Here is a 16,690-nt window from a genome sequence, read left to right as displayed (position 1 = left end):
CACACTTTTAAGAATGAGTAAATGTTTTCTACTTTGACTTCTTTGAGTGTTTCTCTTTATTCTGTCCCATAAGGTATAAGTGAGTATTGATTAAATCAGAACCATATGTGATCAGCAGTGACAAAGAAAACCACAACAAACTGGATGCTCTGGCCGGTTGAGCTGACTGTCCCTGCTGCTCACTGACGAAACTGGGGGAAGCCATTAGCATCAGTCAGACTTCAACAGGGACGTCAGTGCAGCTCTGAGGGCCACTGCTGTCCAGGCTCTGATTTGACGTCGACTGATAGCAAGATAGGTCTCATCATCATCACCTTTCCTGCAGCCTCTCTGTGAGTTTCTCTCACTGTGCGGTCTACCATCTGGGAGAGATGGAACAGGAGGACAGGCTCCCAATCTAACCAACTCTATCAGCGGCTCTATGCATTTTCCCCCGGTCAGTCTGCGCAAAAGACAGAGAAAGAGAGAGAGAGAGAGAGACAGCCTGTCCTCGCTTCGACTAGTGTCTGCTTACTGCTATCCTCCCCAGGTCCTGCATTGCCTCATCCTATATGAGCTCAAAATGGGCTGGGACCCATGTGTCAAGGGTCGCACTTTGGGGACTAGGCTTGGCCTGAAAGCCTGGGAAACGTGTAGATATTTGGCCACATACATTGTAGCTGCCAAGAGCAGGGCCGAATGCATGCATGCTCAAGTACAAACACGGAAATAGACATACACACACATTTCAAACACATGGCTAAGAAAGTGGGTGTAAAACTGTGAAGGGAAAATTAAACGAAGGAGGGCCCCTTTGTAGGTAAACAGGTTCGGAGCATTGTGGCTGTGTGGACGGGAAAATCCCCCTGCAGGCTCCCATCCCCCTGTTGTCTTTCCACCACACACACCTCACAAATCATAGCAGCTTCTCACCAAAGTCCACATTCCTCAAGATTCAACTTCATGAGAAACATATGGCTGACATGAATCACATTATTCCTGATTAAGTGAGTATTAGGGTAAAGCATCCATAATAAACATTTTGCGTTTTAGACGTGAATTCATTAGATTGCTATGTGTGCCGCGCCACAGGTAATGTACAGTAATGGGGGTTAATTCATCTTCATGGCATCACTACAGTCACCCGAAGATGGCGAGGGAAATGCAAACACAACTCCAATGTGGTAAAGTTTTTCTTCCTGTGTTCAGGAAATGTGTTCCCAGAGTAAGTTACAGGATCAAAGAGCAGAAGAAAGAGAGCTTATGTCACTCACAATAAACGGAGAGCTTTTGTGATAATAACAAAATTGAGGAGTAAGAGAGAGTCCTGAACCCTACATTGAGTGTCCGAGACAGTGATGCCAAAAGGAGGGAAAGAAGAAATAATCCTTCACAAGTTGATTGAAAAAAAAAGAAGCACCTGTTGTGAAGCGTTCATGTTTCTATTAGTGTTGTGACATTCGTGAGCAAATATTGTTTTGCTCAAGAAAGTTTGTTACCTAATTTCCTCCACTGCCTGCTTTAAATGAATAAAATCCATTCCAGTGACGCTCGTAAGCTTTTCGTGAACAGTGTTCCTGTTCACACCTGGTATTAAATTTGGCCCCACATGCGTCACGTGAGCGGATGTTTGATCGGATCTCACCCCCCCGCTCTTAACAAACAAACAAGTGGATCATTTATTTTCATGACTGTCTGTCTGTCTGTCTGTCTGTCTGTCAGCACGAGCGAGTGACAGTGAGGAAGAAAGAGTTGATGTTGTGGTGGTGCATACGCACACATTGATGGTTGATCAGAGGACGTTAACCAAATAGAAAGTCCTTCATATGTGGCCCAGGACGGATTTGCATTCACACTGCTAATATAATGAGGACACATGTGGCCCAGACCACGTCTGGATGTGGTTTCTATATCCCGTCTGAGTGCATTCACCTGAACTTAGAGCTGTCAGATCCTGATCGGATCATAAAGACCACATGTTTATACCAGGTGTGTTCAGGGCCAGTGAGAACATTCCCCTCTTCAAGTAGGATGGGGGGGGGGGGGGGGGGGGGCACTTCTCACCCTTTATGCTATACAGTGGTTTTATTAGCATACATTTGCATGCAGAGGGTACATTTAAAGCAAGTGACAAAGCAGAGGAATATGGAGTCCACCTGTGTATTACAATGCAGAACATTAGGTCTGGCAATACCAGTTATTTAGTGATGCTTAACGGTACATGCAACGAGAAATTATATTGGTGGGATATCTTGTTTGATTCTGATTCAAATCTGTATCATCATTATCCTAGTGATTATTTTGCAGATAAACTGACTAACCCCCATCGCCTTGAGTAATGAGTCTGGTTTTTAACATATGTCAGAAAGAAACGGAACCAGAATATCGGGCTCCCCTCAAGGAGCCATTATTCCCAACACTAGTTTCTATGTACTAATTAAAGTCAACAAAAACATCTTTAAAAACACTTTCTTTCATTAAATGACCTGGTTTAGAAATGACCTACAAAACGTTCATAGTGTGTTGTGTTGTGTTGTGTTTCCATCTTAGTCTATATCAGGGTTTAATCATGGTCCTAGGATGAAGAGTGCCTGTCACAAACTCTGAAAGTATATGTTCTTTCCAGTATAGTATCTTAGATTCAGGGCAGATAGTTGATAAAGGTCACACCTTAACAATGAGCATCAGTCTTCACTCATTGGGAGATTAGACACAAAATGGTGATGAACAGTGGCTGTAAAAGGTTTCTCGTTCTATTCATCACAGACATAAAATCACAGTAAGGACAAAGTGTTCCAGCCATGTTTTATGTTATGTCATTAGAAATAGTTTATATTTAAATACCAACAAGTTTACACCATTGACTGTAATTATTCGTCTGCCTGTCTGTAGGCTTAAAATAAAAACAACTACTGGACAGGTTATGTTGGAAGGATGTAGTATGCGTCAGGATTGAACCCGTTGGATCCAGGAATCCAACGGGTCAATTTGCAATTTTTTTGTTGATTTTTTCATGGATCTTGGTGAAAAAAACCTAATCTGCCATGTTTAGGGGACAACTATTTCTGAGTGTGTGGAAATTGGTTTAGATCACTAGGATTTAAAATTCATTCCCCATGACTGTTGTGCCTTGGTGGGGTATCCACTCTTTAATTCTAGTTGCAAATGTATTGTAATATTTCACTGCTCCTGCTGATACAAGTTATAATATTCTGTATTACAAAACAGCCCTGTACACTTGTAGTTCACTCCACAGTAACGTCTTCTTTTGTTAAATAAACGTGACTGTATGCTTTGACCTTTGTCAAATTTGAATCACAGATTTAATAGTGTCCCAGGGCGAGGGGACGTGGCTGAAGGCTTCATTACATAAAGAGGAGAGTGGCGTGTAAGTGATGGCGTGGCACTTGGACACTGAACGCACTCTACCCTCCAATTCACACCATACCACAATCAGCTGAAGACACAGATGAAAGGAGCAAGACAGTGACAACAGAACAGAGAGAGAAAAAAAAATGTATAGAAAGAAAAACCAGACAGGGGAAGAAAAAAAACTGCAGCAAGTGGAGGATAATTAGAGGGCAGGATCCTGTCATGCCATACGATTACTCAATTCCTGTGATATCCCTGAGAAGCTCCAGCCAGCCTGCTCTATGATCTAACGCTCGGCCAAAAGGCGCAGCAGAGGAAGAAGAGGTCTAGGAGACAGACTGATGCAACACATGGAGGGCTGTGAGTTCACAAAGTCACCAGTCATGAGCGTTTCAGGAGGTTCAGCACCTCAAAAATAAAACAATTACTTCCTCCATCTTCAAAAAGAGAATTTAGCCGACATATCACTGAACGATACAAACCAAACACGCATTCAAAACATGAGTCATATTGCCTGAGGGAGTGGTGGGAGTATGAACCTTCATTAAGAGCCCTGTAAAAACCCAGGGCATCTATGTTACACCTTTGATTATTAATTACTCAAAAAGACACCATCTATTACTGGAGGCACGTCATCCTGCTGCTGGCGGAGAAGCCAGCCAATGATTCAGAACAGTGAAGCACAGGAAACAACTGTGGTAAATTACACAGAGGGCAGGAGGAGTGTGAAGCATGTACTATAGAGGGAAACACTGAACAGCCTGCAGGAGTCTGGGTGAAGCTGGACTGGATATTCGTAAAATACAGATGGAGTGCTTGTCTCACAATGTTCAGGAGATAGAGCGGGTCGTCCACTAACCTGAATGATGGTGGTTCAATCCCCAACCCCATTCCGTAGGTCGAAGTGTCCATGAGCTTTGCCGGCAGTATATGATTGGTGTATGACAGAGAAAGTGCTGCGCATAGATGCACAGTATGTGTGTGTGAGTGGTCATCCAGACTTGAAAAGCACTATATGAATACAGACCTTTTACCATTTACCATTGAAGTGGATAAATATGTAGGTGAGGGACAACAAGTTGTGGCCGGAAGCCTTCTGGTTTCTGTTTCTAGTTTCAAAAATCATGTTTTAGCTGGCTTTGGTTTGATCGGAGGTAAACTGTCCATGTGGAGAGCAACCTATTGACCAAAATGCACAATGGCGATCTGCTATTTCATTTATCTGCACACGTATGAAGATAAATAGAAGATAGCACAGATTAGCCAAAATGTTGTCTGGACGTTCAACACGTACAAAATGTATCGTTGTCTGTGTTCTCCACAGAGAATGTTGTTATAATAGAAACTAGTCTGACTGAAAACATCTGGCAAACGCACGATGGAGTCTTGGCCTGGAAGTCCACTGTTTATACCAGAAGCCCAAAAATATTGGCCATTGCCTTCAACTAAATATTCATCCGTTTTAGCAGGGTGCATCTATATATCCGTTCAAGCATTTTTTTATTTAAGTTGTGCAGCTAAAATTCGTATTTTCAACTTTATAGACATAAGTTTAGCCACACAACATTTCACACTACATTATTGGTAACAATATCTTTGTGTCCAACTACGGTGCATCATGGCACCACTATTACCAGTACTATTACCAGTAATAGTGGTGCTCATTGTCTATAGTTTGAGCCTTTGCTTACCAGAATCTTTTCTGCTGGTTTTTATTGACCCATGCAACATCTATTTTGCGCCACTTCCACATTCGAGAGTAAAGTTACAACATAATCAGCACAGAGACTCTAATAAATTTTAATGCAGGCCAGATTTATAGTAATTATTTAATAAAAGAGTAAAAGCTAAATGGTTGTTCAATGTCAAAATTAAATAAAATATTTCAGGATTTCCATGTCATGAAAACAGACACCATACTGTATATTTTTCTTACGAAGGATATGTCAGCAACATGATTTATCAGTAAAGCTCTTGTGTAGTCTTGTATGAGAGAACAAATAGAAAAAAAAAACTGTTGACATCAAACAGCACCTCAGCTGCTGACAGCATCTTATATAAATCTGCTGCTTTGGTCCAAAACTTTTTGTCCTCAGTCGATTAATTTGCACTTTCCCTGAGTAGCTGCATCCGCTCCGTCTGCACAGAGATTTATGCCTGAGAGAAGGGAAGACAGAAAGAGAAACACTCTCTGATTTCAACCTTCTCTTTTTTCTTTCTTCCTTTCTTCTTCCTCTTCTTAGACCGACCGACCTCTTCTGCAGCCTCCGACCGCCTCCCATAACAGCACTGACCTAAGAAAACATACAAACATGACACTGAGCCTATGATAAACACCAGGTCTGTATTTGGGAGGAGAGGAAATCAACTCCAGTTCAGGATGTGACCACTACCTCTGCCCAGATCAATCATACTCCAGCAGACCTGCATGTGGGGGGCAACCATATCAGCACCAGTGGGGGTGGCCGGCACATTGGAACGCACATACAAACAAAACCCCAAGTATACAAGTCTCTGTGCAGCACAATGCACTCATGGACACAGTACACACAAAGTTAACAAGTCTCCCAGGCAGCCAGGTAAAGAATGAGCCCGCTGCAACTGGATTCCAAGGCCGCGGTGCTGGGTTTACACTTTCAACTCCCCCTTCCTTATCTCCCAGATTAGCCCGATAAGAGAATTATGAAGCCAGACGGACATCTAAAGCTTCCTGGGGGGTCAACGCCGTGATGAGAGACAGCCCGGGAGGGGAGACCGCCGCCTCTGAAACGCTTAACCCTCCCACAACATACATGCACACACATATGTGCGCTCATATGCACAGACCTCCACCCTGGGGCCCTATACTTATTCCTTTTGCTCCATCATCCCTTCTCTCCTTTATCAGGAAGAGAAGGAGCGGGAAACAAAAGAGGTGGGAAGTAGAGGAAGGGGGCGAGTACAGATAGCCTTGCTTCTGTGACTTCCTTCCTGTGCATTCCTGGTTTTGTGACCCTCTTTCAAGGACAAAGAGCTGAAACACACGCTCCTTCTTTGCAAAATTTAGGGGAAAGGGGTAAAAAAAAAAATTTGACCGTGAATAATGGTGTTCAGGAAATCACCTGGTCACAGGAGCGAGTCAGCACCGTGCAGGTACAAACATCTTGAGATATTTGCAACTCTGAGTGTAAAATATAGTTGTTGTACAACAGGGAGGTAGAAAAGTAACAGCCCAATAGCATGACAAATTTTTTAACAGTTTTCTTTTTACAACATGAATGTTTACAACAAAATAACTCTCCAATGCCTTTCAACAGCCAATATGTCAGACGTTAGGATGTCCAAGGTTCCACCAAGGATAGTTCTTCAATGTGGCTCGGCTTTCCTGCTGCATTACCATTCAGTGATACAGAAAACCTTGAGAAAGAAAAAAAGTTCAAAACTGCATGTGCAATCACTGTTAACAGGTTAAAATATCAGGTTCTGCTCTATGTATGTGTATGTGCGTATGTTCTCTTACTACATATAATTTGCAATTAAAGTTGAAGTACTAAAAGGGATTGAAGGGTAAGTTGTGGTTGTAGCAAAAAACTAAGCTGGTGCATTGTTGTAGTGAAAGTAGTTAAATTCATTTGACCATAATGTCAGTATCTATCCAGTTAAACGTTGACAAAATTATTTTTTTGTGTTGGATGAAAAGTAGGAAAGACTGGAACTGTAAAGAATGAAATGTGATTAAATTGAATGTTCACAAGTCTGTGGGTTGTCAATGCTTGAAGTTTGGAAGACAACATCAATGCAGAGTGAATTGCGATTGGTTAGTTCATAAGCAATTACAAGTTATTTTTTATAGCAAACTAAAACGTATCAAAGATTCCTTGTCTTCAAAGTAGACATTTTAACTAAGGGTTGGTATTCCTGGAGAAGGGGAGGAAGCAGGCTACACTTGGAAAATATGCAACTGATACATCCGACCCCTCTAGTCGAAGCTAAGCATCCAACACATATGACCATGCATTTTTTTTTTTAAATACTTTATTTATTGATGCTATTAGAAGATGAGGAGAGGAAGAGGTGAATAGGATTTCAACAAATAAGATGAAAACTGTTTCAGAACCAGATAACCCTAACACTAACCCCCATCTACTTTTTCCTTATGAAGCCTCAAATTCCTCCTGACCACACCCTAACCCGGGTGCATGTAAAGAAGTGTTTTCTCTACCACACAGCACTAAAACTCATCTCCTGCAGGCTTAACTGTTGGCAGTAGGAATGAGTAGGAACCTCACCCATCACACATCCTCCCTTTTGGCGAACACCTACTTGCTGCCAGACCCTAAGACTTTGAAAGAGGCTTTAAAGGGACAACATGTTCGTTCCCACCCATACCCTGACTAACCCTAACCTTGTTTCCCCCTGCACCTCACAACCAGCAAGTCTCGGCGTCCTTCCATCCCATGATTCATCCTCCGGCTCTGTCATCTGTGACGGTGACGCACCCTGTTTTGCCCGGGGCAATATTAAACCACTCACAGAGATTGCAGCTGCACCTACACCTCCATCATCGGAGCCCCGGCTCTGGTGTCATCTTTACCTATTGACTGGGCAGAGGTACCCCCCTGGTACCTTCACTCAAAACTTCTTTGCACTTGTGCCCTCACCCCTATAGGCCAGACCAGCCAACCTCTCATGCCCTGTTAATTTAATCCAAATACTTCCTATAGCAGCCTGTTAATGTCAAAGTAGATTTCCTCTGCGTTCTCTGTGACCCAGAAAAGAGCACCACCCTGCCACTTTGCCAGCAACCTTCCTCGGTTTAGTGTTTCTCAACAAACGGCAAATATGCTTCAAAACCAATAAACCTACCTCTTATTAGGCTGTTATTCAAGTATTCCCTCCCCTCTCAGCCGAATGCAGACACGCACGCATGCACGTAACTGTATGCACACATTTATACGAACAACTAGACAGTCACACACCTTTCGTCAGCCACAGACATATTAGAAATTGTAATGAGCAGCAGAAGATTAAAGAGCTGTGTTGTCTTGGGTGTTATAGTACACGTCTCGCTTTACTGCGAGGACCAGAGGTCAAGAAGAGGAACACGGAGGGAGGATATTGAAAACTTTTCTTGATTAAAGGCCTCTGGAATATCTAACCTTTGACTGCACACTGTTCTGACAGGCATATGCTGCCTGGCCCGGGTCTTCTCAGCTTGGTTGTGACTTCCAATAGCACCTGGAAGGAAAAGAGGACTTACATTGACATCTGGGGACAAACTGGTAAAAACAGCAGCCAGCTTGGCAGCAGTGGTTATTGCTTGGCCCATGTAACAGTGGAGAATGACATTGGCATCTAATGGCTGCTGTATTTCTGTATGGAAATAACAGGCACACATTGAACATTACCTTCTCCTCCATATTTTCCAGTTGACACTCAGGTGTTTTTAATCAGAATGCAGTCAAGTGTTTTTAAAGTCTGATTAATAGGAAGAGCAGCACAAAATAATTGCATTGCATAGATAATAACAAAAAGCGAACACATTAACTTTTTAATGTTAGATCTCAGGCTTTTAGCTGACCAAGGAGTGAAAAACAAACAATATCCACAAACTTTATGGTGCACATCTCCACTTTTTCCTCTCATTCAGTACAGCCACTGTGTCCTGATGTCCTCTGACCCCACAACCTATAAACCCCCCCACCCACGCAGCGGTCTGCTTATCAAACCTCGGTCAGCTCTGTCATCAATCTCTCAGTTAAAATCTCCTTGTTTCTGCCAGTTGTTTCCTCGACTGCCAGCTTGTTTGCTGAGACCCTGCAATAGCTCCCCCCTTTCCTGCCAGGTTGGTCGGAGGCCAATAAAACTGTCGTGGTCAGTCATAAGAAACCCTGGGAGAGTGGGAGAAAGGGGAGCTGGGGGGTTGAACGAAGGTGGGGAGGGGTAGCCTGGTCACTGCTCAAAGCAGGCTCAGCTGGGCCTGACTGGCTCGGCTCAGGGGAGGGTTTCGCTTGTTGGACCTCCAAAAAACTTGGAGGATAATGAATGGCATTTAAAGGAGACAGTTAAACACAACTATTGCATAAAGTTAATTACAGAATATATGGGGGTTCGATTGAATGGATCTCTGGGGTGTGATCAGGAGGATAAGCTGCAGGCCAGTCGTAGAGAGTTGTCCGATGAGCAGCAATGACTCACGCACATTCCTTAAACTGGGACCTGGTCTTTGTAAAGGACTTCAGTCACTGGGGATGATTCATCCTGGGCCGCCATGGAAGCACATGTCGAGAGCGAACGTTGGTTACTACCATACTCGAGTCTGAAAACAGCCAGCGATTAAAAGCTGTTATAGGCAAGATTTGTTGGCTAATTACAATAGTGATATTCTACACTTGTTCCTCAACATAGGTTCAAGGCGTTAGGGTCTTTCTTCAATACGTTTTCCAGTAAGTATATTTTTCCAATTGCCACTATAGAGAGACAATGAAATACTGCAGCTATATGTTTCAATGCAATACAGACTCAGTCAAATCCCTTGGCTTATACTGAAGAAAAACTGTTAGTCACAATTATCAGTTTCCTCTAAAAAAAAATGTTGCACCTTTTGTAACACATGGAGCAAACAGGCAAATATGTTTGATCGAAAAATCACAAGTCTTAACTTACAAACAATTAGGGAAAGGATTTTGTACTAAATGTAGATTTTGGTGCCTGAGCTCCGTACTGAAATAGTAACACTGCTAACAGGCAACATAAAGATGCATGTGCCTAGTAAACATTACACTAACTCGGGTGGCAACACACTCTCTACACGGTCCTGGCAACAATTAACGTTAACTTAGAGTTTGCAAGTAGCTACCTCAAACTCGATTCGACAGAACAGCAAAATGCCCAAATTTAAATGGTTGAAAGTGTGGCTGTATCTAACGAAAAGTATTATCCTGTAATATTGTTTGTGTCAATTTGGCAATTTCTAATGCTGCTTATTATTATTATGAGTTTAAATCTAAATGAATGAGTAAATTAGTTTTTCCTTATTGCAGGTGGTCAAAAGCATGTTTCCCCTCCTTCCTTTCCTTGATGGAAAAGACTGCTACATGGATGTCCGTCACTTTATCACAGTATCATAAGCATCTTGTTAGCCCATGATGGACTGTGGATAACAATGGTGTAGAGGTTTGCATGTGTGTGTGTGGGGGGGGGGGGGGGATTTAGAGGGTTCTGTTACGTTTCAGACAGAGGCCTTTGTTACTGCTTGTGAGTGTTGGGGTGCAGCCGCGCATGCAATCAGTCTGTGTTCCTTTATAATTTTCAATAACTCGTTTTTTTGCCTCTTAAAACTCAGCGCCAACTCACCAACACAATCACACATTCTCCCACACACACACATAAACATTCAGACACATCTACCAAAAAAAAATGATTTAAGCCAGTTCTTCATGACATGACATGTGTTTCTGATGTTGCTCTGACAGTCCCTTTACATGAGATTTTCATGTTTTATATCAGAGTAAAAGGGACAGAAAGTCTAATCTGTGTGTATCATGTTATAGAGTACAAATCGCATTGAGGGAAAAGGCCAGAAAGAGAAGAATGAAAGGTTTGGGGGGGAGTAGGTGCAGAAGCGGTGGTGTATAAATCTTCATGGGGTTTGCAGGGAAGGAAACTCTAATGCTGAGGAACAAGAAGCACATGTAGCGAGCAAGCTACCAGGAAATTGGTATAGTCTTGTATGATTTTATAGGGATCTTGGGCATGCCCGTCACATTAATTAGGATGTGGAGTGCGGAGGTATTTTTTACAGGAAACTAAGTATAGAACCCCTGCTGTCTGCCTCAGGGCTCCGGCTCCTGAGTCAAAAAAAAAACCTTAGAAGACTCTGTAACCAAAGTAAAGCAGGATAATGCAGGTCATATGCACACAAACACGCTGACACACACCAAGTGGCATGAAGGCACGCATAAGCAGACACACTGTATTCACATATGAAGGAAAGGTTACATGTTGAGGACAAACAAATGAGAAAAAGTTTTTGCAGAGGTCTGAGTGCAGGTACTTAGTTAATGTGGACTTTTAGCTTGATTATGGTTTTACCGCTTTTGATTTTAGGAGTGATGTTTGGCAACATCTCCTCCTTTGTAACAAAAGAAAACCTTAAATTAGATGAAGGCTACATCCATACTATTACATTTTTAATTGAAAACTCTGCTGGACCCGTTTCGGCTCCTGTCACATGACCCTCCTCTTAAGCAAAAACTAGCAGCATCAGCCTGAGCTACCAGTGTAGAAGACAACATGGATGAGAAATCACGTTGTTGACCCTGTTGTATTTGCTAACAACTGTTGTGCTGTTAAATTCTGCCTTTTAAAATGATACAATTGTTTTCAGTCGTAGGTGATAAACAATCTTTCAAGCAATCTGCAAAAATTCCATGAACATGATCCCTGCCAGCTAAATATGGTTTGTAAAGCCGAAAAACTTGCATTCTTACCTCAGAGAAGCATTCCTGCTTCGGTCCACATTTCTTCTGTGAAATGTGCACACTCACACACACACTCATGTGTTGTGAGTGTGTGTGTGTGTATGTATGTGTGTATGTGTGTGTGTTTGTATGTGTGTGTGTTTGTATGTGTGGGTGAATGTTAACTGCTCATTTGCAAACTCCTCTCCTTTCTGCCCACCCAGGTAGTTCTTCAAAAGTACACGGCGGTAACTTCATCCTCTGTCTACTTAAATATGGCACTGCTGAAAGGCCTGTGTTCAGTCCCCAAACTTAATGGAGACCACAAGAACCCCCAAAAAGTTAAGGAACAATGCCACAAAGCGAAGTCAACATCACACACCAGTAGGAATGTGTGAATCTCTCTGTGTACACTGCTGAAAAATCTTTTAATTCTGTGTTTTATTTCTGTAACCATAGTCTTTACTATTAAATTTTTTCATGAAATCAACCCCATTTTTTGCTACTATTTATTTCCACTGGCCAATTAATGAATTTTCATTCCTTAATTAGTTTTCGCCAGTATAGTAGCTTTCATTGTTAGCGGTGGAGCCGGCCATTCCATGTAGGTAATCCAGCGTTACTGTTTGTAATTTTATCTTGCTGGTATCAGCCTGAACTGTTCAGCTCTGTTCATTCTCTCTACAATATAACATTTCCTTCTGCTGAAAAAGTGTTCAAATGGCAAAATATGTATATTTATTGTGATGCAGCGATAAAACAAAATAATTCATTGTTATTGTGAATAAGGTTATTATTGACACCTCCAATTTATTAGCAAGGAAACCAACTTTTTGGTCCTTTGTTGCATGAGACAAAAAACATGTGTTGTGTGCAGCATAAAATCAGTCAATTACAAAGATCATTTGCCTTAATTAAATCAATGTGAGTTTGTTTGAGGGCAGTGTAATTAAATAACCCCGGCGACCATTTGCTGTTTTTTCAAACCACAAACGAAAAAACATAAAAACAAGTACAAATATCTAGCATTATTTGTAACAGAAGTTTTCTGTTCTAGCCTTATTTAAACTACTAATTATTTAAAGTTTATGGTTCAGAAATGAAAGCTGTAATTCTGCTTACTTATAAAGCAATTGATACAAAACAAACATTTTGAATGTTGTTGCAATGAAGAAGATCAGGACCCGTCATGTGTCTTTCTGTGTCAGTCCGAAGTGGTGCAATTAAAAAAATCAAACCATCATAATGCTCTGGCTGCGATTTAGACCTGGGGTTGGATCCAGTTGCCGTCTACTGCTGTTGTTTATTAGATGACGTGGAAGAGCTCGGTCTGCCCTATTGGCTGCTACTGGGTGCTAGTCGCCTGTTTATTACATTTTTATTAATATCTAATATATTTTGTGTCCCACTGAGCTCTACACTGCACCACACAGAAAGACAGTCTGAATTTGTGGAATTAGTAGTTATGTACAGGTGGTAAGAGGTAAAAATAATAATAATTCGCCTGGATTTCTGCTCATTTTTTTACTTTTTTGTTGTGCTTCAAAAACAATTATCCCTTTTGGGATGAAATTATCAAACTTACATAATTTGCAATCAGTGACACGTCTGCATTTTTCTCTTATTCCTGAACCTTTGTGGTCCCGCACAGAGAAACCAGAGGGAAGATCTGCCGTTGCTGAGGAGGAAGAGTCATCGGAGTGTGTAGCACAGTGTCAGGACAAGCTGTGTCTAAACGTCTCTATGTATGTTTAGACAATCTAATGCACAAGTTCAAAGGTGAAGGGGAAAAGGGCTTTTAATGTTTCCGGGTTTATTTATTCAGCCTAGTGTCTGGCTAAGAACTAACTCCCACCCGCCCCATCCCTCACCAACCCTCCCCACCCTGCCTCAGTCCAGGCCCTCCTACGGAGGTTCCCACCTCAAATGACATCGCAAAGCCTGCACTGTGATTGGTGAAGAGCACAATGTGGTCTATGTGAAGGGGGCGCGCTGTAACTTCTATCCACATGTTTTCCAAGGCGAGTTAAGTACACACAGTAGTATATAAGGGCAATAAATCAGCAAACAGTCGACCACAACAGTCCCACTCATTTCTGTGGAGGGGGGGGCTCTGTTATCGATTTCAAATAGCTCATGTAATTTTCTTTACAAGCGCAGATCTCAACTGTTTTAATGATAAGTTAAGAGAACAGAAGTGAAATCTAAATTATGTGTGGAAACTTGTGGCATCTGTGTTGCATGTGCACTAAAAACTAAATCTGTGTTGCTCTCATTCCGAGCAGATGTTCCAAAAATGTGAATGTGCGCACGCACAAACACACACAAACATTAGCGCACACACACACACACACACACAAACACGCACACACACACACTATAAAATTTGCTCTAGGTAGGCAGGCACAATATGCCAAACTTTAACTGTTGTTCCTGTGAGCACAGTCAATCATAAAGAGTTGAGCCATTTTATGTGGCCAACTTGCTGTTAGTGGATGGTGTTGGCACTTCGGCCAGAGACTCGTAAAATTGACATGTCTGTAAATTCATGCATTTATTGACACAGATGAATGGATGCAAAGTCTGTCTCTGCTATTTCATTCTGTTATGTTCTCTACATTCTCAACCATTTTGAGGGTTTTCCCCCGGTTTAAAGGAAGTAATTTTCTTTCTTTCCTTAGTTCTTTCTTTATTTCATTCCTTCTTTCTTTCCTTCTTTCGTCCTTTCCTTCTTTCTTTCTTTCTTTTTTTTCAAGAGTTAAGTTTAAAAAAAAGTAGAATTTCATAGTCCAGACTAAACAGAAAACAGAAAGTTTACAGTTCACAGATGCACTCATGTTCAGTTTGGGTCCAGGAACTCAAGCCAGAGAGTCATGGCTGACTGTATATTATGGCTATCAGGGGGGCTCTCGTCTTCAGACAAGGACAAACCATTACATTATGCAGTGGAGAGAATATTTTTGAAGGGACAAAAAACATAGCGCTGCTCCGTTCTGTGTGGAATCTCCACGTTTGTGTAGGTCTGTTATCTGGTTTCTTCCCACAGTCCAGACACATGTTGCTTAGGTGCACTCAGTAGGTGTAAGTCTGTGAGTGTTTCATTGAATTGTTTTCATTCATCCCGTCTTTTGCCTGGCATAGTAATAGGCTGGGCAAGGAAATAGATAGATTGAAAATAAGATATAAATCAGTCGTAGAACATTGTGTATCTGCTGTATATTCAAGTTCCAAAATATCGAACAAAAAGCCTGTGGAGCAAATGTTGTGCTTGGGGTTCTTTGTGGTTCTGTCTTTAACAGCTAAAAAACTAACTAAACCTTGAATCGTATAATTTTTTTTCTCCAAATTTTATGGTAATTGTTTACAGCAGCAATGATTTGAAGGTCATGACATGTTTCAAAAATCAATAAAGGAAACAGCGTGCATTACATCTGTTCAGAGTCAGAGAAACCTCAGTTGTAGAACATGGTTAAACAGGATGGGTTTTCATATGTTCTATATCAGTGACGGGTGTAGAAAGTATTTTTATGCTGCACTTACCCTCCCTTAAACTCACAAAAGTCTATAAAGTTTTGCTATTGGAGTCATGGCAGACGTCTATCTATCTATCTATCTATCTATCTATCTATCTATCTATCTATCTATCTATCTATCTATCTATCTATCTATCTATCTATCTATCTATCTATCTATCTATCTATCTATCTATCTATCTTTCTATCTTTCTATCTATCTATCTATCATATATTAACATCTGTTTTTTGCAATGGGAGTGGATCCAATCAGCATTCCACTCCCAGGTTTTTATCTGCAACGCTGACACTGCATTTTCTCCGGCTAGACGTGATGAACTTCAGGCGTTGGCGTGTTTTACATCTTGGGACCAACATACAACAACAATTTTTCTTCATATCTGGCAAGATGCAACATTGCCAACATTTCCGAGACATTGGTTTTCGTGCAAGTAGGTTTTTGGCACGTTTGAGACATCAAGTATGACTCACCAGGAAGAAAACAACAGAAAGGCAAACTCCTCCACTGGCTACTCGTGTTTAAAAAAAACTGCATATACCCATGTTGGTACTAATTTTGGTGTAAAAAAGGGATTTAAGGCCTTTCCAAAGAAAGTGGCGTCGCTTTTGTTTTGTTTACTCAGCTGTCCAGGAACACAGCAAAGACCTTCAGCTTTCTGATCCGCCAGTGATCCATCGGTGATCCAACAGCTACAGGATGCACTGTACATCTGTACATTATGGGTTAAATATGCCATGAATTATGGATAGGGTTTTCCTCCAGTATAATCTTTTCATGTCCCAAATTTCTTGGCATTGAGGGAAGGAACAGCCTTTGTTGATGAGTTATGGTTATTTAGTCATTTTGCTTCGTTAGATGCATCAACATTTTTTTAACTAATGTCAACAAAAGCAAACCGGCTTCAGGCTTGACAGCAAACTAACTCTGCTTTCCCAGTCTTATTTTTTCAATTTAACCCTCAACCTCCCTGTGCTAACGAGATGTGCCAGTCACCGCACACCCTGCTGGCTGCAGAGAGCATTGCCTCTGTGGGGCAGATGAGGAGCAGGCCTTTGCCGATCAGCCTGGCTGGAAATCAGGAATGCCCTCCTTTCTCCACCTCCTCATCCTCTGCCAACTCCTCCTCCTCCTTCCTTTGCTAATGGCTCATACCAAACTCACCAGGAGATCTGTGACCGCACCATCCTCAAACCATGAGAAGACTGCCACCAACTTCCCTAGGGGAGGAGGATTACGAGCACAAATGCTTTGCATCTGTGTCTTTTCTATCTGTGCATGCCAGAGTCTTATTTCTACATATGCTACATGTAATGGGAGGCGGCCTCATGTCCCCAGAGGATAAAGTTTCAAGCAGGGAGCATCAG

Source organism: Platichthys flesus, chromosome 11, assembly GCF_949316205.1.
Source record: "Platichthys flesus chromosome 11, fPlaFle2.1, whole genome shotgun sequence".
In the NCBI taxonomy this organism is placed as follows: domain Eukaryota; kingdom Metazoa; phylum Chordata; class Actinopteri; order Pleuronectiformes; family Pleuronectidae; genus Platichthys; species Platichthys flesus.
The sequence above is the reverse complement of the archived record's forward strand: the minus strand, read 5'-3'. Positions refer to the sequence as shown.